General features: G+C 38.9%; 2 long non-coding RNA genes across 2 annotated transcripts in view; one reads left to right on the plus strand and one right to left on the minus strand.

The window, feature by feature from the left end:
• Positions 1-17,339, plus strand: part of LOC145266400 (uncharacterized) — a 28,387-nt gene extending 11,048 nt beyond the window's left edge. The window contains exon 3 of the long non-coding RNA XR_013864715.1: positions 17,126-17,339. This is a non-coding gene — a long non-coding RNA (uncharacterized LOC145266400). The remainder of the gene's footprint in view (positions 1-17,125) is intronic.
• On the minus strand, positions 5,063-7,522 carry LOC145266396 (uncharacterized). Its single transcript, XR_013864714.1, has 2 exons — positions 6,997-7,522; positions 5,063-6,950 (listed from the first exon to the last, which is right to left on the minus strand). It is a non-coding gene; the product is annotated as an uncharacterized LOC145266396 (long non-coding RNA).
• Positions 17,340-23,477: the final 6,138 nt, after the last annotated feature.

Genomic DNA, 23,477 nt, shown 5'->3' on the forward strand with positions numbered 1-23,477 from the left:
GTTGAGCATCATTCACGGGTCGCAGCCAGCATGCATCTTCAATTATGTTTCCACGTTGCTCCAATAACACTCCCAATGCCAAAGAACTAGCGTCAACCCACACATTCACAGTGTTCCCATCGACACACCATTCTCCATGGGCAGGGTCCTCCTTGTCAACTCTCTCTAGAGTTTCCGTTGTTATCAGAATTAGAAGAGCATCATCAGATACATCATCCCAACCTGTAGTTACTAAACTTGCCCTGCGTTTGATGACGCCCACAGCTGCTCGGAGCCAACCACACGCTGGTTAGTGACCAATATGTTTCCCACACAAGGAAAAAATAGTCCGCCGCGTAATAACATCAGGGATGTTTGGAATCTCACTGCCACGCCTCCATCGTAAAGTACCATCTTTTCCGCAGACATCCAATCCTAATACCCGTGCTCCATCCCTCAGACATTCGGGATCTTTGCACTCCAACCCAAAGTGAGCTAACTTTTCTCTGACATGCGACGCAGATTGTATATCTTCATTGACGTACACATCGTCAATATAGGTCGATGTTGCGTCCTCAGTAGTCTTTTCCTGGGACAACACTGCATTTACAATGGTCTTCATGATTTGCGGTGCCACATTCAGCCCAAAGCCAAGTCGAGTATGGCAGTATCTCTGACCCCGGAACCACACTGTCTGGAACGGCCACAATGTCTCATCCACTCGCACCTGCAAATAAGCCTTCCGCAAGTCTACTATAGACACATTGGAGCCCTTCTGGTGCCATTCTCTCAGCTTGCTGACGCACACGTCAGCATCAGCAGTGTACATCTCAATGTATCTATTGAGTTCATGATAGTCCAGCACCAGACAAACTTTTGATTTGTTATGCTGGACTACCGCCATTAAGGGAATCAGACCCTTGGGTGGTCCCAGATTGTTGGGGTAGGGGATCAACCATCCATCCTGGATCCATGCCTCAAGCTCCTTCTCGTATTCATTACGGGCCTTGTTGGGTATTGAGTACTATGCAATGCTATTCTTGAGTTCGGTTGGCGCCCTTCCTCTGTCCACTTCTACGATGCAGTCCATGCTTTTTGGTGATGGTCGTAGTCCACCTTAAAATCAGGCTGATCAATGTGAACTGCAGCACACACTGGGGTTTCCAAAAACCGCACAGTCCCATCTCTTCCGATAACAACTCCCCCCAGTGCCTTAATAGCATCATATCCCAACAGTACATCGAATCCCAGCAAATCCCCTTGCATCACCAGCACATTAATGTCTGCGGCCACACCAGAGTCTGCGTGGACTTTGACAGTTCCGGCTCCACAGCAAGCTTGCGTATTGCCACCTATTGTGGTTACTTTGATGTTCTGCTTTGTCCAGTTTCGATACAACTTGGCACTCATGATGGTGTGTGAGCACCCGGAGTCGAGAAGAGCTGAATAAGGCACTTGGTCCACGTACACATTTATTGTCGGTTGCGCCTCAATTAAATCTTGTCCGGGGAACAGGGCGGCACTGACGTCCTGCCCCCTGATGCATTTCCCACACAATTTTTGGATAAATGTCCATAACTACCACATTGGAAACAGCGCCCCCCCCCTGCCCCTTGTTAGTACAATTTCTTGCGAAATGGCCTCGCTGGCCGCAGTAGAAACATCTCCCATTGGTCGTGGGTCTCAAACTGGGACTCATTTCAGCATTAGTCTTGGCTGCCTGCGCCATCATTACAACCGGTTCCCTCAGGTCCTCCTCATCTCTGATAATGGCTCGAGCGCGTTCCAACAAATGTTCCATGGGCGTTACAGATACGCTGGTGGAAGCCCTCAACAGTTGCTTAACATGAGTGGGAAGGCCGGCCACAAATGCATACGCCAGTGTCTGCTCTGACACTCCATTGCTAAATAGAACTTCTTCAGCTCTGCGAAGAAGATGTCCATGGTTTCTCCTGGCATGAGCTTCCTAGAGGCAAATGTTTCATAGGCCATGCAGGGATCCATGGTAAATGCCTTGTATAAAGCATTTTTTATAGAGGTAACATCAGCCTTCTCCACTAAGTTGCTGATACACACTCAGGGTGCCTCCAGCCAATCTCAGGGGAATCATGGTATGCACCCCCTTTACTTCACAGAGGTTGCAGGTCAGCTCAACCCTTTCGACCCAGTCGACAACAGAAGTGGATCCGTTGAATTCGGGTATCAGTTTTAAATCAAACTTTGCCCCAGCCATAGTTGTCCAGGAAAAGAGACAAAAAGAAATCACCGAAATAGCTTATGACCTTCACCTTCACCGAGGTGCACGACGACACAAAAAAAAAACTTCTTAATCAACTGCTAACGCATGCGTCACTGTAACGTCCAATGACAGCAACAACAACCTTCTCACTCGACCTGCCTTTTATACCACTCTCTCAATTCCTCCTCTTGCGCATGCGCCCGGAGATTCCTGACAACCTCGAGACTTCCGCTTATAAAAACCCAAGTTTTGTTGTCGCGCATGCCTTCACAAGGCACAAACACGTGGGCGTTTGTTTTGTTGGTAAGTACTACAGGAGTTCCTATTTTGGCTGGCAGGATTATAAAATATATGAATGTTCAATTTTAAAAAATCTTTTCTCCAAATTCACTTTATTTTTTCCTTCCATTTCCACATTATGTTTGCAATAATTTTGATAAAATAGGAATATCCATCTAACACGTATTGTTGACTATATTTTGACCTTGAAGTAGTATTTTTCTATTTTAGATCCTTGCATCAAGTGGCTTCATGCATTGTATGGAGCGATTTCCATAAAACAAATAAGATTCATTGTTAGAATCAGATTGCATAGACAGAATTCACAACTCTTTAACTGAGAAAAAGAATGAACTGGCAAGGCCCTCCAAAACCAGCAAACTATTGAAAAACTATCAGCACATGCTAAGTATAGCTAGAGCACCTGTTTCAGCTGTTCAAATAGGCTCATGGGAGAAACATCTTCGCACTGTCTCAGCTTGCCTGCCTGAAGTACATTAGATGTTCCACTCTAGGTTTCACATAATCTGATGCAGCAGCCAATACTGGGCTGTTCTTGTCTTCAATCTTGTGATCGAGTTGACACTAATGTGCTCACTCAAAAGCCAAGGCAAAATGATGTGAGAAAGTGGGATGTCCGAGCACCAGAGAACAGTTTGGGCCATGCCAGTCACTGTGTCATCCTTTTATAACTTCGCTGTACAAGATCTTACCGAAAGAAGTTACATAACAAGTGAATAACATAAGGAGTAGTCTGCTTCTCAGTTGAAAAGAGATGAGATAGATCTCGAAAAAGTTGTGGAAAAACTAGACAGTGTTATACTGTTTTCAGCTGATGAATCCTTAAGAAATATCATCACAGGAATTGATGCCAATGAATATGTCAATGTGCAGGCAGGACCTCTTCAAAGTTGGAAGAAACATTGTACAAGAAATGGATGGACAATCAATGTTCTCCTACTCTCACAAATGGAGTTGAAAGGCAAAGATCCAACAAGGATGTGAACATATCTGCAGACTGTAGAGTTGAATGTAATAATCAAAGAGGAAAGCGCCCCCATGTGTGTGTGTGTGTCGTGCGGTCATACAACTTACTTTTGGATGGAATCTGAGAAAAAGAGAAATTAAAGATGGCAGCCATGGATTTATAAGGTGTAGTCTCGTGGAATCTCACAAGATCTTATCTTCCACTGCACATGTATGCAAATGGAATGGGGTCAGTTTTTTGATAAAATGTCTGTTGGCAGAGGCAGTAGGGCGAGACATGCTGGAAGTTGGGAGAGAAAGTTGTCAGTGACGGATTCTAGCTGGAATTTTGCGTATTGTATTTGGTTTATTTTGTTTTGCTGTTTACCAGCCCATTTAACATCACAGACCAAATCATTAGCCCAGTACTCCTATTTCAAAGGTTTCTTGTAGTCTTTCAAACAGGAAATCTTTGGCTAGATTATGTCATGTCTTATGAACTGTCTATACCCAATGTCTTTGTTTGAAAGAAAAGGCCTATTACATCAGGTAGACAAACCACAACAAAATTAAACAGTAGTATGCAGCAAACAGTCTGAAATGGAAGGAGGGGAGCACCTACAATTCGATTGCAAACGAGTATGCCTAATTTACTGTTAAAAACTATGGAAGAGCAACTGTTGTATTCGATGGCTATGAGGTTGAACCAAGTATAAAGGACTGTAAATCAGAGGTAAAGTTGAAAGTTGAATGTAAACAAGATGACCATTACTGAGGCAACTAAATTTTCTAGGAAAAATGACTTCTTGCTGAATGTGACAAACAAGCAGGCACTGATCCAGCTGATCATTGAACAAATGAAACAAAAAGAATGTGGTATTATTCAAGCAGAAAGAGATGCTTTTGTTGAGATTGCAAAGATAGGCATCAGTATGTCTGCTTTCAGACCGACAAGCCTTTAGGAGGAGGACATAGATCTTGGTTTGTAATGATCTATTGTTTTCGCATGCTTTTACAGGATGTGATTGAATGTCCAGAGTGTTCACAATTGAAAAGAAATTGGTTCCAACAAATCATCAAAAAAAAGAAAAGACAATGAAACACCGTTCAAAAGCATTCTCTCATCCAAAGGAAACGCAAGATATTGTGGAAACTAATGCTTCTAAAGCAATGATAGCACTGTTCAGTAGAGATCAGAAAGACTCATTGGCATCAATTAGATACAATATGCTCTGCAAGAAAGTTGCAAGGGCAAAGATGTTCATCATGTCAGAAGGACTTTTTCCAACTGCCTCTGCCTGTAGATTTCATTTTCTGCAGAGGAGAAAGTGTGAACAACTTTGAAAAACCATTATGACTTATGTGAATCAGGGTGGAGATGGGGTAATCATAGCTATGGGAATATGAGTGATTCAATGTCATTGGCAATCATTTTATGTGAAAGATTGACTCTGAAAACATGGGTAAAAATGCAAGATTTATTGATTTATCATGAAAACTGAAAGAGTTAGTGTGTAGGGGACTAGGATATATAAATACCCCAATCCCGTTACAAAATAATAATGAAACGAATGGGAATTGAAGGAAACAAAGACACAATTAATGGATAAGATAAATGTCGTTTATTTGCTGTTAAAAGAAATGAACATTTTAGTTATAACATGTCCGCGCGTGGGAAGAGAAATAAATGTTGTAGGAAAATTGAGAATGGTAGTCCAGCGTGTAGACAAAGGAGAGGATATCAGAGTTGTCATCAGTTAGTAGTCAGCGACGCGAAGGTGTTCTTAGTGGCCAGTAGTAGGTGGAAAGAGAAAGGGTGAGAATGTATACATACAGTCGTTAGCTCGTGCCCCATACATAGTAGGAAGTGGGCATGAGGTGCGCGCGCCGAAACGGCGCGCGGCTTGTTCGCCCAACCTCTCTCGTTGAGAGTTGGTTCTAAAGAGAAAGAAACAGCTTATCACCTTGTTTTTATACTCGTTTCCAGAGTGTATTTTGCGCATGTGTATTTCCTTAGAAAGCGGAAGTGACGTCGTCCATGTGCGTGATCGTGTTCGCGTGTGTGAGTACATGTGTGTACGTAAGTGTGTGTGTGTATATATACGTGAATGTGAGTGTATGTACGCGAACGTGAATAAGTGTACATGTGTGGACGTGGGCGCGTATGTTTGTGTGCGCGTATGTATATGACAGCTTGAAATATGAATGTGTGTTTTGTGTGAGACTTGAAAAAGGCTCGTACAAATACTCCCCTTCCTAGGAAAAAAAAAATACATGCAGTGTATATATTTATGTATATATATATATTTTTTTTTTTGTGAGTAATGTTTTCGGCAGTTGATTTTTTTGTTCTGTTTTTTTTTTTTTTTTTTTTTTTGCTGTTGGTGTGGTTGTTTGAAAAAAACGTCACAAAGGAACGGAATGTCAAAAACGGAGTTTGTTCGTAAAAAAAAAGTATTTACTTACGCGTGGAAAATGCGTTTACTCTTTTTTTTGGCTGACATTTGTTGGTTTGGTTTCTGTTGTGTGCTGACATGTGCAAAGAGTTGCTTGGACAGAGAAGTGAATTGTTCCGTTTGGAAGGAAAATTTTTTTTTTTCGTGTTGACGGTGTCGTATGTGTGTCCAGTTGACGGTAGCTTCGCATGGTTCTGCGGTAATGTGTGCATCGTTTGGACGGGCGCTAGTCGCGCGTTTGTTCTTGTTGAACGGGGTCTGGTTACTGTTGTCTTCGCAAGTGCGTTTGCGGTAATGTGTGTACATTGTCTGTACGGGCGTTTGTTGTGTAGTCGTTCGTGGTTGCCGGTTGTCAACGAAACTTCCAAGTTTTGAGTTTATCCGCGTGCGTCGTGCATCTCAACTCGTATTGTTGATTCAACTTCTTCCTATGTGTTGATAGGGATGTCCTGTTTCTTTATTGCTGCGTCTGCTGTGCGGGAGGGAATTGCATAGGCCTATGTGATTTTGCTCCTCGCGTTTGTTGCAGGGTAATGTCAGGAAACCGTGAAAATGTTTGTCAAGCTCGAATTTGTTTTGAAATTCGATATGAAAGTCGACAGCTCCATGTTCGGTTTTTTTTTTTTTTTGAGTCTGACGAGGGTTCGTCATTGTAGTTGGTAGTAGTTATTCCTGTGGGTAGTGGTTTGCTTGGTTTTCTTTGTTGAGAAGTTCGTTTTTTTCTTTATCAAATAAAACGTGCGTCTCGCTCAAAACAATTAATCTCAAAACGGTAGGGTCGCCATGCTTGTTCGTTCCAAGTCAGTCGGGCGCCAGTTTGTTGTGGACTTGTGGCATAGGAGGAAATGCGTGCTCCTCTCGCGTTCCGAGGGAAAATGAATTGTCTCGAGGAAGAAACGAACGACATGTTAAATTGAATTAAACGAACAGGAATGTCTTTGGTGAAAGAAACAAGTAAAAGAAAGGGTACCACACGTGGTTAGTTTTGCGTGCGTCTTTCGCTGTAAGCTGGTGAGAAAGAAAGTTTATAGCTTGGCGTGCGTCTCTCGTTAAGTGGTGAAGAGGAAAAGTTTATACCTTGGCGTGCGTCTCTCGTTAAGTGGTGAAGAGGGAAAGTTTATCTTTGTAGAGAAAGAGTCTGTGTGTGTATGAGTGCTTCATTCAACCTCATCCATTTCATTTAAATAACGGGGTCACCAAATTTGTAGGGGACTAGGATATATAAATACCCCAATCCCGTTACAAAATAATAATGAAACGAATGGGAATTGAAGGAAACAAAGACACAATTAATGGATAAGATAAATGTCGTTTATTTGCTGTTAAAAGAAATGAACATTTTAGTTATAACATGTCCGCGCGTGGGAAGAGAAATAAATGTTGTAGGAAAATTGAGAATGGTAGTCCAGCGTGTAGACAAAGGAGAGGATATCAGAGTTGTCATCAGTTAGTAGTCAGCGACGCGAAGGTGTTCTTAGTGGCCAGTAGTAGGTGGAAAGAGAAAGGGTGAGAATGTATACATACAGTCGTTAGCTCGTGCCCCATACATAGTAGGAAGTGGGCATGAGGTGCGCGCGCCGAAACGGCACGCGGCTTGTTCGCCCAACCTCTCTCGTTGAGAGTTGGTTCTAAAGAGAAAGAAACAGCTTATCACCTTGTTTTTATACTCGTTTCCAGAGTGTATTTTGCGCATGTGTATTTCCTTAGAAAGCGGAAGTGACGTCGTCCATGTGCGTGATCGTGTTCGCGTGTGTGAGTACATGTGTGTACGTAAGTGTGTGTGTGTATATATACGTGAATGTGAGTGTATGTACGCGAACGTGAATAAGTGTACATGTGTGGACGTGGGCGCGTATGTTTGTGTGCGCGTATGTATATGACAGCTTGAAATATGAATGTGTGTTTTGTGTGAGACTTGAAAAAGGCTCGTACAAGTGTTTTAAAATGCAATGCAAAATGACTTGTAAGTCGAAATTTTGAAACTTTTCCATGCTTAAATCTTGTCTAACATTTAGCATGATGTAGAGTAGATCCAACCTGACATAAAACCATGAAAAACAAAGTGTTGAAAGTTTTTATGCCAGTTGATGCATTAACCTCCCTATAATCATCTGAGTTATGCCAATGCAAATTATCAACAGGCTTAAAAAAAAATGATCTCAGTTTTAAAAAAAGACTATCGAGATTTCAAGATATCATGGCTTTTTTTAGAGTTCTTATGCGGATCTTGGTAGTTTCATCAGCAGGACTGCAGATATGTTGGAGTAATTGGCCAGTTCACTTGATTGGGACTTCTCTAAGGATTACTTGACAGGTTCGTGATTAATGGCCAAAATTCTTTTCATAAATTTCCAAGAGAGTTCAAGAGATAGCTGATTCAATTATGTGTAACTAGAATTCCATCTCAATCTATGGGTAACTGTTTCAAAATCTAGAGGAGCCTCCACAGGTAGAGATACCTAGTCTTAGCTTTCCAACCTCCCTCTGAATACTCTAGTAATTACCTCCTGTCATTTGCATAACCTTTATTTGACAAAGGACTGGTTCAATGAATTGCCTGCTGGATACTGGCAGTGGCCAAATTTATTTGTTTGGTGATATTTTGTACTCCTTGGGTTTTGATGGTTTGGATTATCATTTGAAGTTCAGGTGGTGGTACTGGACATTTATTTGGAATCTGGCCATACTGGGCACTTTCTGGTACTGGTTTCTAACATGTTGGATCTATCTCTACATTTGAAAAATTGGTGCTTACTGTTGGAAGAGTTCAAATGAACTGGACATTCTCTGGCTGGGCAATTTTAGTTGGGTACAGATTTGGTTAGATTTGCAATTCCACATGGTATTCCGAAGTCAGTTCTTAGTGACAATGCAAAAACATTTGAGGAAGGTCGTCAGGAAGATCTCAGATACTATTCCAGAACCGGTTCAAAGGATTGTAGATTTCATCAAGAGCCCTCTGAAATCATGACCTTTTCGGATGTTGGGTACTATTCTTGAGGTTTTGTTTGGTCAAAATGGAGTGGTGAGAATAATTCTTGTCAAATAGGTGATAGTCTCATGAAGGTACATTTGCTAAAAAATTTATCTTCAATAGAAATTTCTCAATCTGATGATGATCATAATGAGAGGAAACCTAATCATGCTGGTGCATCCTTGTCTGTCGCTTCAGACAGCAGCCAAAAACTGGGACTTTCAAGCTTATCTCAGGAAGGAGAAGGCACAATTTGCTTATGCACTTCCTGTAATAGACTTTCAGGAAGCAAAGATCTGGTATTCTGCAATTCTTGTGATGAATGAAACCATTTTAAGTGTGTTGGTAGTGATTTGTCTTTGCCCACAAGACAAATAGCATTGCAGTGATTGTGCAGGCGGAGACTACTAATCTACTACCTGCTCAATAAGAATAGTCGTGGGTAAGACAATAAACTACAACTGATAGCAAAGCCTTGGCTAAGAGACAGAATAAGAGTACCCAGAACCAATGTTATCTCCAAGTGGTCCCTGATAGTGGCCTAGCACCTTTTCATCTCTCTGCAGAGTCACACAAATTTAAACCATTTTTCTTCACATTTTATATATTTATTTTATCTATCTATCTATATCTATCTATCTATCTATCTAATGTTTCCTTTTTGGGGAGAGTGTAGTAAATAATGGGCTAACTTACCAAAGTGTAGCTGCCAGGGCTGAAGAAGCTCTTCTAATGTCCAAGATGAATGATAGCTTTGTGCATATTTATACTAACAGGGGAAGGTTCATTTGTTATGGAAAATTTTCTTCATTAGTAGAGAGCAACTATCTTCTTTGTTACCTGCAGTTAAGAGGCCTGAGAAGAGGGTTGCAAAAGAAGTTTGTATTTTTTTCGTAACCTTGTTTCAGGCCAGCTATTCATGGTGTAATCGGATTTTTTTTCAACAATGTGTATATCATTTCTTCAAATTGAGAAAATTATGCTTGTATTAAATCCTAAAAAATTAATGATCATTTTTATATGCATATGTACTTATATAGATTTTGTTTAAGTATTATTGAAAACGTTTAATGACATATTTGATCATACTTATATTGATTTTGTTTACTATTGAATGAAATTATCAATAAATAAACAAAACTAATCAAATGGCTTCTATTATAATGATTCATGATGAAGAAAATAACACAAGGGAGTGCTTGATGTGCCACATATATTCATACGATAAGACTGGGCCACTCTTGTCTGACAGCTTTGAGGGTATTCGTTTGTCTGCTTGTTTGACTGATGTATTCCTACTGACGGTACAGAAACCCCAACTCTGACAGTCCAAGCAAAAAATATGAACAAACCAAATGCACACTCAAACAAAACCATTTTGCCTCCTTTGAAGATTGCATTCAAAAATATCCGTTTACTAGAACTTAAACGATGTACAATCATTTTTCCTAGCAAACTCCCCAGATATCTTAGCACTAAGTGAAACTACACTCCTCCATTCCCTTTAATCACTTTAACATGTCTGGTTATCTCCCACTTTATTATAAGGACTCAGACAGACACATGCATGGACTTAGATTCTATATTTGTAACACTCTGTCCTTGACTAGAGAATGAAAGCTAGAATCAGACGACCAGGCTATCATGTGCATTAGACTATACTTGCAATATAGCTATAGTTACTTAAATTTTCTCTACTGTTTCCTCTAGGTCTAGTACTGTATCCTAATCAACCATGTTTCTGACAGTATGGATTCAGTACTCTCGCTAGATAATAGTGCTCAAGTACATGTATTTGGTGACTTTAATGTATATTATAGTAAATATCTTGTTTTCCCTATTTACACTACCACAGTTGGTAGTATCACATGTAGCTTTTCTGTATCCCATTTGACACAAACTGTCAAGTTCCCGATCCATCTCCCAGATCATAAGGATCCGCATGCCTCATTTTTAGACCTACTTCTGACTAATATTCCCAAGGATTTTGTAACAAATGGCTGTAGCTAACTCAGGAATGCTGATCTCGACCCCAAGTTGGAGAGCCATTTCTAAAAGTGACAACATACTTTGTAAAGGCTAACCGGAAATCGATTAGGAATCACATCAGAGATAACCCATGAAGCAGTATCTTTTCTCTTGTGGAGAAATGCGTGACTTACCTGGATAGACCACGTGCGGGTCGGTCACCAAAAATAAATAAAAAGAAAGAAAAGAAATGGTCAAGACTCTTATTTATAGAGTAGTGATCACGTGAGTTAGAAGAATATGCAAATAGAGGTGAACGATTTTGCGATATAAAAAGCCTGTGTTGTTAAGAGGAGGGGCAGACTGTTGGCAGAAGTCAGTGCTGTCAGACGTGCTTTAGAGTTTTGTTATTATATGCTGTGTTCGATTGTTGGGAGAGAGAAAAGAGAAGAGGAGGAACCAAGAAGACATTCTGCAGATACTTGACTTTGTGTTGGTTTTTAAGCTATTTCGGCGCTTGGTGTGCGGTTACTAACAATGGACAGATTCGACATTCGCTTAATACCCGAGTTCGACGGATCTACCACTGGACCGGCTGTCGTTGAATGGATTGAAAAGGCAGAGAAAATCTGTAAACTGTGCAAAATTAAAGAACCAGCCACAGTTATCCCTTTGAGGCTAACCGGAGGGGCCTATGCAGTCTACCAACAACTCGGGGATGAACCAGACTGGGATGAAATCAAGCAGAGCCTGTATACAGCGTTTGGTACAGATCCATTTGTTGCGTGGCAACAGTTCACGAGCCGGACACTTCAACCCAAGGAAACAGTCGACGTGTACCTAGCCGACCTGCGAAAATTATCTGTACCGTTTGGTGGGGTCAACGATAAAATATTAAGCTGTGCTTTTTTGGTAGGCCTACCCGAGGAGGTCAGTAAACTGTTGCGGGCATCATCAAGAATCGATGAATTGTCAACTGATGAGTTATTGGCCCGAGCTCGAAACATCTGTAAGGAACAGGAACCAATTGCAGCAGCAGCTCGTTTTCGACATGGAGGCAATGTGGACTCTCTTCCAGATAGTAATAAGCATGCCACCCCAGTGTGCTATAAATGTGGGGAGGCCAATCATTTTGCTAAAGAGTGCCGGAGTGATAGGAGAGGTGTATATCCACAATCAAAGAGACCAGTGCAATGCTATCGCTGCAATAAGTTTGGGCACATATCTCGCAACTGTTCGGGAAACGAAGTTGGGGGCAAGGTACTATCGCTACCCTTGCCCCCTGCCAACCAATAAACACAGGATTGCCTGTCATTAGCGTTAAACTTGATGATGTGCAGTGTTCAGCACTTATAGACACGGGGTGTTCCCGGTCTATAGTTAGTGCCCATTGCTGTCCGGTGTGGCGGAGGAACCCAGTTGGCGTTATGACCATCAATGGCTTATCACGGGTATGTTGTGGTGAAGGGACAGTCACAATCTGCACTGAGAAGGGTGACACAGCTAAAGTTGACGTTCTGGTGATGCAGGAGAAACCCCTTGGCTACGACATGTTGCTTGGAATTGATGCAATACAAGCACTAGGAGGCGTTACAATCACAGCAGCTAGAGGTATCAGGCTTGGAGAAGGGAAAGACGTCTGTGCAGCCATGTCGATTGAAGAAAAGGACTTCTGTGCTACATTTGATGACAACGAAAGGGTGTGGACTGCAAAGTGGAAATGGGCCATGGGCCAGGAACCAGATCGGCTGTGCAACACGATTCCAGAGTATGCAGTTTCTACCAAGAATAGGGCCGCATATGAAGAAGAACTTCAGATGTGGATTGACAACGGTTGGTTAATACCATACCCACAGGAACGTCTGGGACCACCCAAGGGATTAATTCCGCTCATGGCTGTTGAACAACCTACCAAAGAAAAAATTCGTCCCGTAATGGATTACCGAGAGTTGAATCGGCATGTTGATGCGTTTACCGGAAACGCAGATGTGTGCGCTGCTAAACTGAGAGAGTGACGTCAAAAAGGGAGCAATGTAGCACTTCTGGATCTAAAGAGGGCCTACCTGCAGATACGTGTCCATGAGTCATTATGGCCGTTTCAGACAGTACTACTCAAGGGAAAACTATATTGTTTGACACGTTTGGGTTTTGGCCTAAACGTAGCACCCTTGATTATGACAACCATTATTAAAACTGTTTTGATGCAGGATGAGACCACAGCAAAAGCTGCTTCAGCCTACATAGATGACATCTATGTTAATGAGGACATAATGTCTGCGGATGCAGTTCGAATAAAACTGAAAGCGTTTGGGTTAATAAGCAAAGACCCTAAGCGCCTAAAGGATGGAGTGCCCGTGCTAGGCCTCGAGGTCTGGGAGGAGGGCAATACGTTGCGATGGAAACGAGGGAGCCCACTTCCAAAGTTACCCAATGTATTAACAAGACGTACTGTGTTTTCTATCTGTGGTAAATTGGTAGGACATCTACCTGTCTGTGGATGGCTCCGATCGGCAACAGGAGTGGTGAAAAGACGAGTGACTACAGTAACAAAAGGATGGGACGATGTTGCGGATGATGATTCTCTCCAACAAATGATGGCTGAAATGTTGTCCAGAGTGCATAGGAATGACCCTGCCCGGGGTGAGTGGCAAGTGTCTGGAAACGAACTAAATGCATGGGTTGACGCAAGTTCGTTGGCTACAGGTGTCGTGTTGGAGCAACTAGGTGTTGTTGTGGAAGATGCATGCTGGCTTCGTCCGAAAAATGATGCCCAACATATAAATTTGGCAGAACTTGATGCCACGTTAAAAGGTCTTAATCTCGCATTGCAATGGCAGACTAATGTTGTGCATCTCCACACTGACTCATTGTGTGTTTACCATTGGTTAACCGACACCTTGACTGGAAAGGCTCGAGTTAAGACTAGAGCTGCAAGTGAAATGCTAGTACGAAGGAGACTAGCAATAATTAAGCGTCTAGTTGACGAATACAGCTTGCAGGTAGACATTACGTTAGTCTCGTCGATGCAGAATTTGGCTGATAGCTTGACTCGAGTACCAAAGAGGTGGATCGATGCAATGAGGCAGGGATCCGATCTTCAACAACAAACATGCGCGACTGTAACGGATCAATTAACACCTGACCAGATCCGTATGATACACCAGCAGATTGGACATCCTGGAATTCAGAGGACTGCATATTTTGTCCGAAGAGTATGCCCTGCAACTACAAAAGCATCAGTGAAAGCAGCCATACGTTCATGTGAAGAGTGTCAGAGAATTGATCCGGCACCATCCCAATGGCAAAAAGGGAAGCTCGAGGTGGAGGGCAACTGGCAGCGAGTAGGGATGGACATAACACATTATGGGGGCAAACATTTTTTGACCATGATGGATTGTGGCCCGACGCGTTTCACAATATGGCGCCTGTTGACACGACAGGATGCAGCCAGCATTATACAACAGTTGAGAGCCGTCTTTTTTGAACGTGGTGCCCCGATTGAAATTCTGACTGATAATGCCGCCACATTTCGATGTCAAGAATTTCAGAAATTCGTGCACGAATGGGGGATTAAAATGCATTATCGGTGTGCATATTATCCCGAGGGTAATGGTATAGCAGAACGGTGTCACTGCACCATCAAAAGAATTGCAGCCAGGACGCAGTGCTCTATTCCAGAAGCTGTGTACTGGTATAATATAACACCCAAGGACAATGCAACACCAGCAACTGCACCAGCCAATGGGATTTACCAATATGAACAGCGTGTGAAAGGAGTTGATGCCATACCATCAGTGGTGAGTGTTGTCAATACACCATATCAGGTGGGAGACCTTGTTTGGATAAAACCCCCAAATGCTGGGTGCACTACGAAATTTTTCCGGGGAAAAATAGATGAAATCATAAGTCCTCAGACCATGTTGATTGGTGGCATACCACGTCACGTAAAAGATATCCGCCCTTGTTATACCTCTTCTGATTCTGAGGACGATGAGGAGGATCACACACCGTTCAGAGATGATCCTGATCACTTACTGCCCCTTCAGGTGAGCATAGAAACACCACCAACAGAACCAGATGAGGGAATGATGGGACATACTGATGACAATAGTGAGGAGAGCGATGGACACAAGGATGTAATGCCTCATCGAAATACTCGACAGAGACGAATACTGCCCACCCCCCGTGATTGCGAAACCCAGCGAGAAGGGATGATGGAGCATACCGAGGAGATGACGCCTCCGATTCTTCGGAGAAGTACCCGACAAAGACGGATACTGCCCCCCTGCCCTGATTGTGAGACACCGCCTATGGAACCACGAGACGGGATAATGGAACAGACTGGTAGTAATGATGGTGGTAATGAAGAAAACAGCAATGAGGAAGTGCTTCTTCGAAGGAGTACCCGCCAACGACGATTGCCCGCATGTCCTGTTTGTGATCATGAGATCAGGGGGGAGTGTGGAGAAATGCGTGACTTACCTGGATAGACCACGTGCGGGTCGGTCACCAAAAATAAATAAAAAGAAAGAAAAGAAATGGTCAAGACTCTTATTTATAGAGTAGTGATCACGTGAGTTAGAAGAATATGCAAATAGAGGTGAACGATTTTGCGATATAAAAAGCCTGTGTTGTTAAGAGGAGGGGCAGACTGTTGGCAGAAGTCAGTGCTGTCAGACGTGCTTTAGAGTTTTGTTATTATATGCTGTGTTCGATTGTTGGGAGAGAGAAAAGAGAAGAGGAGGAACCAAGAAGACATTCTGCAGATACTTGACTTTGTGTTGGTTTTATCTCTTTCTTTGAAAGTGTGCGAATGAGGCTACTGAATGATTCAATACAGCAATTGAAGTACATGTTCCCACACAGAAATTCTATAGCAAACCATATTCTCCCTAATGGTTCACTTCTACTTGAGTAGCTGCTATTGCTCAAAGGTAACATGCATTCCAGATTTATTCGACAGAAATAATTGTAAAAGTTAAATAGCCAAGAGAAGACATATTGAAATAACCAGAAAACACACTGAGTTTCAGAAAATATGAATTTGCAATTTCTGGAAAATTTAGAAGTGTAGTGTGAACAATTTTCTCCCTATCTAATGTCCATGAATTTGCTTGCTGGACAACTGAGAAGGTGAAACTGCTTGTTTGGCAGTTTGTCTCCAACTCCACGTAAGACCAAACCTTCCTTTGTAAATAAAAGCCATACTCAAAGATCTGAAAATCAAATATTTGTAATATCATAAACAACCTAAACACCTGAAGGGTTGTGGGCCTGATTTCATCCATGCTATACTATTAAAAAATGCTCTGCTAAGGTTGCCCAGTTTCTTTATTCTTCAATAGATTTCTTACCAAATCTTGCTATACTGATTGCTAGAAAATTGCTTCTTTGGTACCAGTTTTCAAAAATTCTGGCAAAAGAACTAACCCGCTCAATTCTAACCTCCTTAGCTTCTTTTATATATTTTATTTCTTTATCCATTTAAACAATTTTCTTGATTTTCAAACTAAATTTACTGAGTGCTTTTAATGTCAATCTAACAAAAATGATTATGTATGATTATCATGAGTCACATCTTCTGCTTGGTGTGGATTACAAAACCCATGTGACTTATTTTTTGCCATTGCTTCCGATCCAGGGCAAGTTGGTTGATGGATACCCAACTGTTAAGAGACGTCGACTCAAAAACATTTTCTCTCTACCTTCTTGACTTTCTTCTGCCCCTTTTGCCTTCTAACATACCCTCATAACATGTTTGAGATGCCAGTGGTTGATCATTGGACATGGCAAAAATGTTTGATCCGTAATTAAATGTGTAATGAAATGCATCATGTGATTTTGAAACATCTCAATGCAATTAGCTAGTTGTTTAGTCCATGTGATACAATCAAGGTCATATACAACTACTGAGAGAACATAAACTTTTACTTTAACAGCTATCAGCACCCTTTTTCCATTTTAGAATGGTGTTGTGTTTTTGGAAAGCCACCCAACTCAGTCCAGTTCTGTGTTTCAATGTCATCTTGTGATCACTGGAGAAAGTCAGTTTATGCCCTAGATAAACGAATTGAGTGACCTGTTTGATGTGTTTACTGTGAATAGTCATTTTTAAGTTAAACTGTGATTTAGCTGTAAATATACATTCTGTTTTCTTTATGTTTATTTCTAACGCTATCTCATTTGTATTCTTTGCTAATACATTGACAAAAACAATGTAAAGTGTTAATAATGAAATTTAATTTTTATTTATTTTTTTTACAGATATTCCTTAATGCATCATTTTCTGGCAAAATGTACTGGAAGAAATTATAAAAAGTACAATGGCTGAAACATTACGAATATAGCAACAACCAGGAATTATATAAAAAAATCTAATGTAAAGAATGAAAAGAAAAACTGCTGACAAATGTGATTATTGTCACTGGACTCCATTGACAAAATAAAAACTGCATAAAAATCATATGTAAGCACACAACGATTTTCTTATTCAATTGAAATATTATTTAAATTGATTAATTATAAAAAAGGAAACTGAAAGAATCCATCTTGATAGAAATCAATTTGTTAGAATACTTTTTTCAGTAATCTTTTAAGAAAAAATAGAGAAAAGTATTTTAGTATGAGAATGAATTTCTATAAAAATATCTATTTAATGCAATATTAATATAATTAAATTTTCTATTGTTAGCCATCTTACCTATGGATCAGGTTTAAGAATATATGAATACTATATAGAAAGATATTTTTACAGGTGATCTTTTAACAAATCTATGAAATAAATCAGTTTTTATTATTTATGTCATCACATATTTTAACACATGAAATGTTGAAAAAAATCGTATATGTTGAATGAAAGAATTTTTAAAGTTAGAAAAAGTTTTGCATGGACCTTATTTTCTTCATATCATTTTTGGTGATAAGTTAAAATGAGAAAGAACTCACAATAATCTTTTGTACAAACATATCCCTTTTACATATGTATTATTATCAACTTGTGAACACAAATATATTATCTCTTAAGTAAAGTAAAAGAATTCACATGAATTCAAAACATGAGAGAATGCACAAAAAGGATTAAAAATTTGGAGTGTAAATAAAAACAAATTTGTGATTAATGATTTTCAAATAGGCCAGGGAAATAGAAAACAATGGTAAAGGAATTAGATTCTTGAAAAATATTGTAACTTGTCAATAAAATAAAAATCATCTTGGGCAGAACACATGGAAAAAGAGACTGGAGAAAAGCCATATTCTTGTAGAGTGTGTGGTAATTATTTTAATCAGAAAGCTTATTTGCTAAAACATATGCGAATACACAGTGGAGAGAAGCCATATCCTTGTGAAGTATGTGGCTCTTCTTTTCTTCAAAAAACACATTTGGTCCAACATATGCGGACACACACAGGAGAAAAACCATACTCTTGTGAAGTGTGTTGCTCTTCTTTTAACCGGAGAGAAATATTAGTTAAACATGTGCGAACACACACTGGTGAAAAGCCATATTCGTGTACAGTCTGCGAAAGTTCTTTTATTCAGAAGACACATTTGCGTGAACATATGCGAACACATACTGGTGAAAAGCCATATTGCTGTACAATTTGTGGTTCTACATTTACTCAGAAGAATCCTTTACTTGTACATATGCGAAAACACACTGGAGAAAAACCATATTCATGTACAGAGTGTTCCTCTTCTTTTGCACAGAAATCACATTTGTTGGAACATAGGCGGACGCATACTGGAGAAAAGCCATATTCTTGCATGATCTGTAACAGTTCTTTTAGTCAGAAAAATGTATTAGTTACACATATGAGAACACACTCTGGGGAAAAGCCATATTCTTGTGAAGTGTGTGGAGTTTCATTTAGTCGGAGAGATAAATTAGTTCAGCATATTCGAACACACACTGGAGAAAAGCCATATACTTGTGAAGTGTGTTGCTTAAGTTTTTCACAAAAATCAAATTTAACGGTACACATGCGAAAACACACATAATTCCTACTAGATACCAACCTCGGGTCTCTTTAGTTTATCTGTCAGAAATTTTTACATGAGGATACTTTAAATTTTAAGTAAACTCTGACCAAATACTAAAACTAAAATGCAAAGAAATTAAAAATTCACAAACTGGCAGGATGTCACCCAAAATAAAAAAAATCCCCTCAGCGTGGCTATACACTGGGTCATATGAGGAAAAAAATAGTGGACTTTCTAGTGATGTTACCACAAGTAACAATATTAAGCTGGATACTCCACCAGAGCAGACCACATCTAGTTCTGGAATTTGGCAAAATTAACCAACAAGAAACTATAATCCAGTAAAGTGTTCTGTTGAGGAGAAAAAAAATTATTTTTCAAAGTTTTGCTTACTCAATGAGAAATGGGGAAGAAAGAAAAATAATATATTCAAGGTTCAAATAAGATCTTTCTGACCAAAGTAAAAACAGAAACATTTTTTGCGCTCATTATCACTGTCCCAAATGACTCTGGCTTTGATAGAGCTGCAGAAGAAAAAGTAACATTTAAAAATGATATGGTCCCTTAAAGAAATCAACATTATACCAGTTGTGATAGGAGCAACTGACCCAAAGAAAAAAATCTTAAGAAATACTTGGAAACAATTCCTGGAAGTCCAAGATGGCATGAAATACAGATAGCAGCCATAAAGGGAACAGTGTCTATTCTTAAAAGAACTCTCAGATCTAAATTTAAATTATAATGGAGTCAAGTGTTAGCTCCAGGACTTTTGATCTCTTAAAACTAACGAAAATAAAATAAAAAACAGAAAAACCATATTCATGTTCAGAGAAGAAATAAATGAGGACTAAAGAAAAATAATGTATTTGAGGCTCAAATAAGATCTCTCTTATCAAAGCAAAGACGGAAATATTTTTTCAAAATTTATGTTATACACAGAAATCAAAAAGAAAAAAGAGCCTTCAGATATGAACTTAAAACATAATGGAATCAAGAGGGAGCCCCATGATCATTTGAAACTAACTGAAGTAAAATAAAAATGAAGAAAAACATTTTTTGAAAAATATTTGAATTTTTATACTTAAAAATCAAGTTCATTAGAATATATTTGAAGTTATGCTGGCGATAGACCATACACTCTTCAAATATGTCTTCTTTATTTCATTAAAATCAAGCTTAACTGTTTATGTGAGAATATACATTCATAAAAAATGCTCAGTGTATAGCCAAATTCTTCTTGTAGTGTGTAACCCTAATTTTACATGCAATAAGCCATATTCGAAGACAGGCAGTAATATGGCCTGTTTTATGTGATTGAAGTCTTGATGAAATATGGACTGACATTCACACATTAAAGATAAGTTACTGTTATATATGACTCAACCTCAATGTTTAATATGTGAACATTCTAAAACGAACATTTTTTCAATATATGTGAGTTTTCATTCTTATGAATCAAATATAATAATACAATCAGGTCAGGTTTTTGTCTAGGTTTTACAAATGTGAAATGTTAGCATAGAAAGTTGTGAATTACTATAAGTTCTGGCACAGAAAATAGACTCTTCACCTAATTAGTTGAGGAAAAACCATCAAAAGTCGTTTACAAAAATGAAAGAAATTCTTGTTTTTGCAATATTTAGCATAGAATTTGTTTTGATAGATTAATAACTTCATTATTTAAATGGGAAATGTTTGCTATCTTTTAATATTACAAGTAAAATAAAGACAATTTTACTAGGATAGAAAATATTACCCACATCACCAGTGCCGTTTCTGATATACTGTTTATTAAATATAATTAATATGCAGAAACAGACATGAAAATGGTATACTGTTTCTTAAATGGAACCAGTATGAAAGCATAATCTTTTAAAATAACAAAAATGCTAATTTGTATCATAAATGAAACCAGAAAAAAAAACAATCAACATAGCTAGGCTCCATTTCATTTATAAACCACAACTGAATACTTTTAAAATGAGAATGAAAACTTTACATACTTTCTGTTTTAATTATAAGTTTAAAAATACATATTGCACAATAACATGCCCACACATACACACGATAATTGCTGAATATTTAGAGAATGACATCCAGTCTTATATAAAACTAGCAGTACCTGTTAACATGCATTGCCTGGTGAAAGCATGAACACCCCTCCCACTCGTAAAATTAAGCTACTGTTGTTGGTGGTAGCCAACGCTCCTCTATTGAGCTAGAAAGCTTGTTGCCCTTGAGAGTATTCTATATGAATATATATTCATTATTTGCACATGCATGGAGTTGCAATATTTTGACTATATTACATTAACCACTAACTTCATCCTATAAAAGAAGGTGCAGAATTAAGTCTAAACTAATAGGTCCTGCACTGTTTACCAAGCTCCATCCCCTGTTCCATATTTAAATGGTTCATCCGGGTTTGTTTTATAAATACTTTCATGGATTGTGATCTGACAAAATTACTGTACTTCTACCCTTACCGTAAATACCTTCAACAAATACAAAGCTCCGCCACGGTATATCAGGTTACACACCTGCAGAAAAAGTTTTCACTTCAATAATGTTAAGAACGACTTGCAGAATAAACACATTTTTTTAGGGGATTGTAAAAATATTTACCCTAAATTTTACCTTAATAATCATGTTGCTTGAAGAGAAGTAGATTTGTTTATCATGTGTGAGTAGAAACCTGGTGGCCATTGAAATACACTGCATAATGCAGGTCTTTATATCTCAAAAACTACTTGTCTCTGCTAAATTTTAATAAGATTTTTTTAATCAGCATTGTCAAAAACCTATAAAAGTTGTTATTTTAAGGAAAATTGTGGAGGTTGACCAAATGTAAAAATTTACACCCACCCCCTAAAAACAAAAACAAAGTTAATTTCTGTGCATTGTCGATAATGAGTCCAGGAAAGAAAATTAAATAAAATCTTCACAGAAAGTATAGTAGGTGAAAAAAAAAAACCAAATAAATAACTTAAGTGTTAATGTAGGCAACAAAATTTACTTTAAAACCTACCCGTGTTATATACTGGCATGTTAACTTAGTTGTAAACGTTTATTGAGTTATAAAAAGAAATTGTGAACGCCATAAGTAACAAGATTGGAGCTTAGGTAATCTGCAGAGAATATAAAAGTAATTTATGTAGTAGAGAATTAGAAGGCTATCACAATGCAAGGAATGAGATATAGTCTTTGTTGTTGGAAGAAAACGAAGACAAGTGGCGATTTACAAATCAATAAATACATACATATATATATTCAGTTGCATTGAATACAAATGTCTTACTTGTTATGTCTGTGACAATATCCATTAATAATTTTATAAAAAATTCCCTTTTCAAATGGTAGACGTGACAGATCGATTCAAAGCATGCTAGATGATGGAGCGAAAATTGCATAGCTGTGTGGAGCCTCGGAGCAAATGTAAGGAGGGGGTTTAACATATTTTTTTGTTCCTTTTTCTTTATAAAAAAAATTTTTTTGTATATATATATATATATTTTTTTTTTAGTTTATAACTTGTTGCTTTAGCGTAAGCTTTATTTAATTTTGCATATTCTCTGTCTATTTTGTTGTCTAATAATTATTTTTTCTGCTGCTCTGTATTATTCATTTATTTGTTTAATTTATTAACATCCTAGCATATTCAGTGGGATGACTTGGTGTATCTAGGTCACATTCGTCGCTAGTAGGCTGGTACTGGTTAGCTTTTGGAGGAGAGAGGTGGAAGGGGAATGTGAGAGATAAGGGGAGGGGGTGCGGGATGGGGCACTCTCAGTCGGCTGTTGGGGTGTTTAGGTTAGGGGTATGGTTGTCAGGAATAGAAAGATAGCTGGGAAGGGGGGCGCTGGATTGACATTCCTTGGGAATTGTTAATTTATTTATTTTAATAAGACTAAGTGGTTACAGATGTAACATTCTTTTTCTATTTAATTCTTTATTATTATTTGTTTATTAATTTATTTGTGTTTGTTGTTTGTGTTTATTTCGGTTTGAATAAGTGGGTTAGCTTAAATTAAACGTTACTTTTAATTGGTTTATGTTATTTCAGCTAGCTATTTTTTTATTATTTTTATATATATTCCTGTTATTTACTTATTTATTTAATTTCTTTTATTTTTAATATATAATTTATATGGGCGGGGGTGGGGCTTGTGGTAAGGCCCTGTCTGGACTGTGAGTTAGTGTATGGGTGGTGTGCAGTGGTGTACCTGTTCTAATGGGTGAAGGTTGTAATGGTAACTCTTTGGTGGGAGCCGATGTAAAGTTATATAATCAATGATGATCTGAGCTCCAGTCTGTTGTTGAGTTATGGCCGTAATTTGGATATTAGTAATGATTCCTTTATGCGAAGATCCCCAATATTGCATTCTGTGGTTAAAATATCGACTTTAATAGATATATTAGTTTTTCTGCAGGTGTTGAGGTGTTTGTGGAATGATGATGCTTGTGTTTGTGTGTGCTGCCCACATAGAATTTTCCGCACGCAGAGCATTCTAGTTTGTAGACTACATGTGTACGGTGGCATATGGTTGCGGGATATACTGGCCAATTTATCAGTGTGCATGGTGGTGGGTCCTTGTTGTGCTTGCATTTAGAAAGCTACTTCTAAGGGATGGTCCAG

This window comes from Euprymna scolopes, chromosome 4 (genome assembly GCF_053919585.1).
Source record: "Euprymna scolopes isolate OS-2025 chromosome 4, ASM5391958v1, whole genome shotgun sequence".
Taxonomy (NCBI): domain Eukaryota; kingdom Metazoa; phylum Mollusca; class Cephalopoda; order Sepiida; family Sepiolidae; genus Euprymna; species Euprymna scolopes.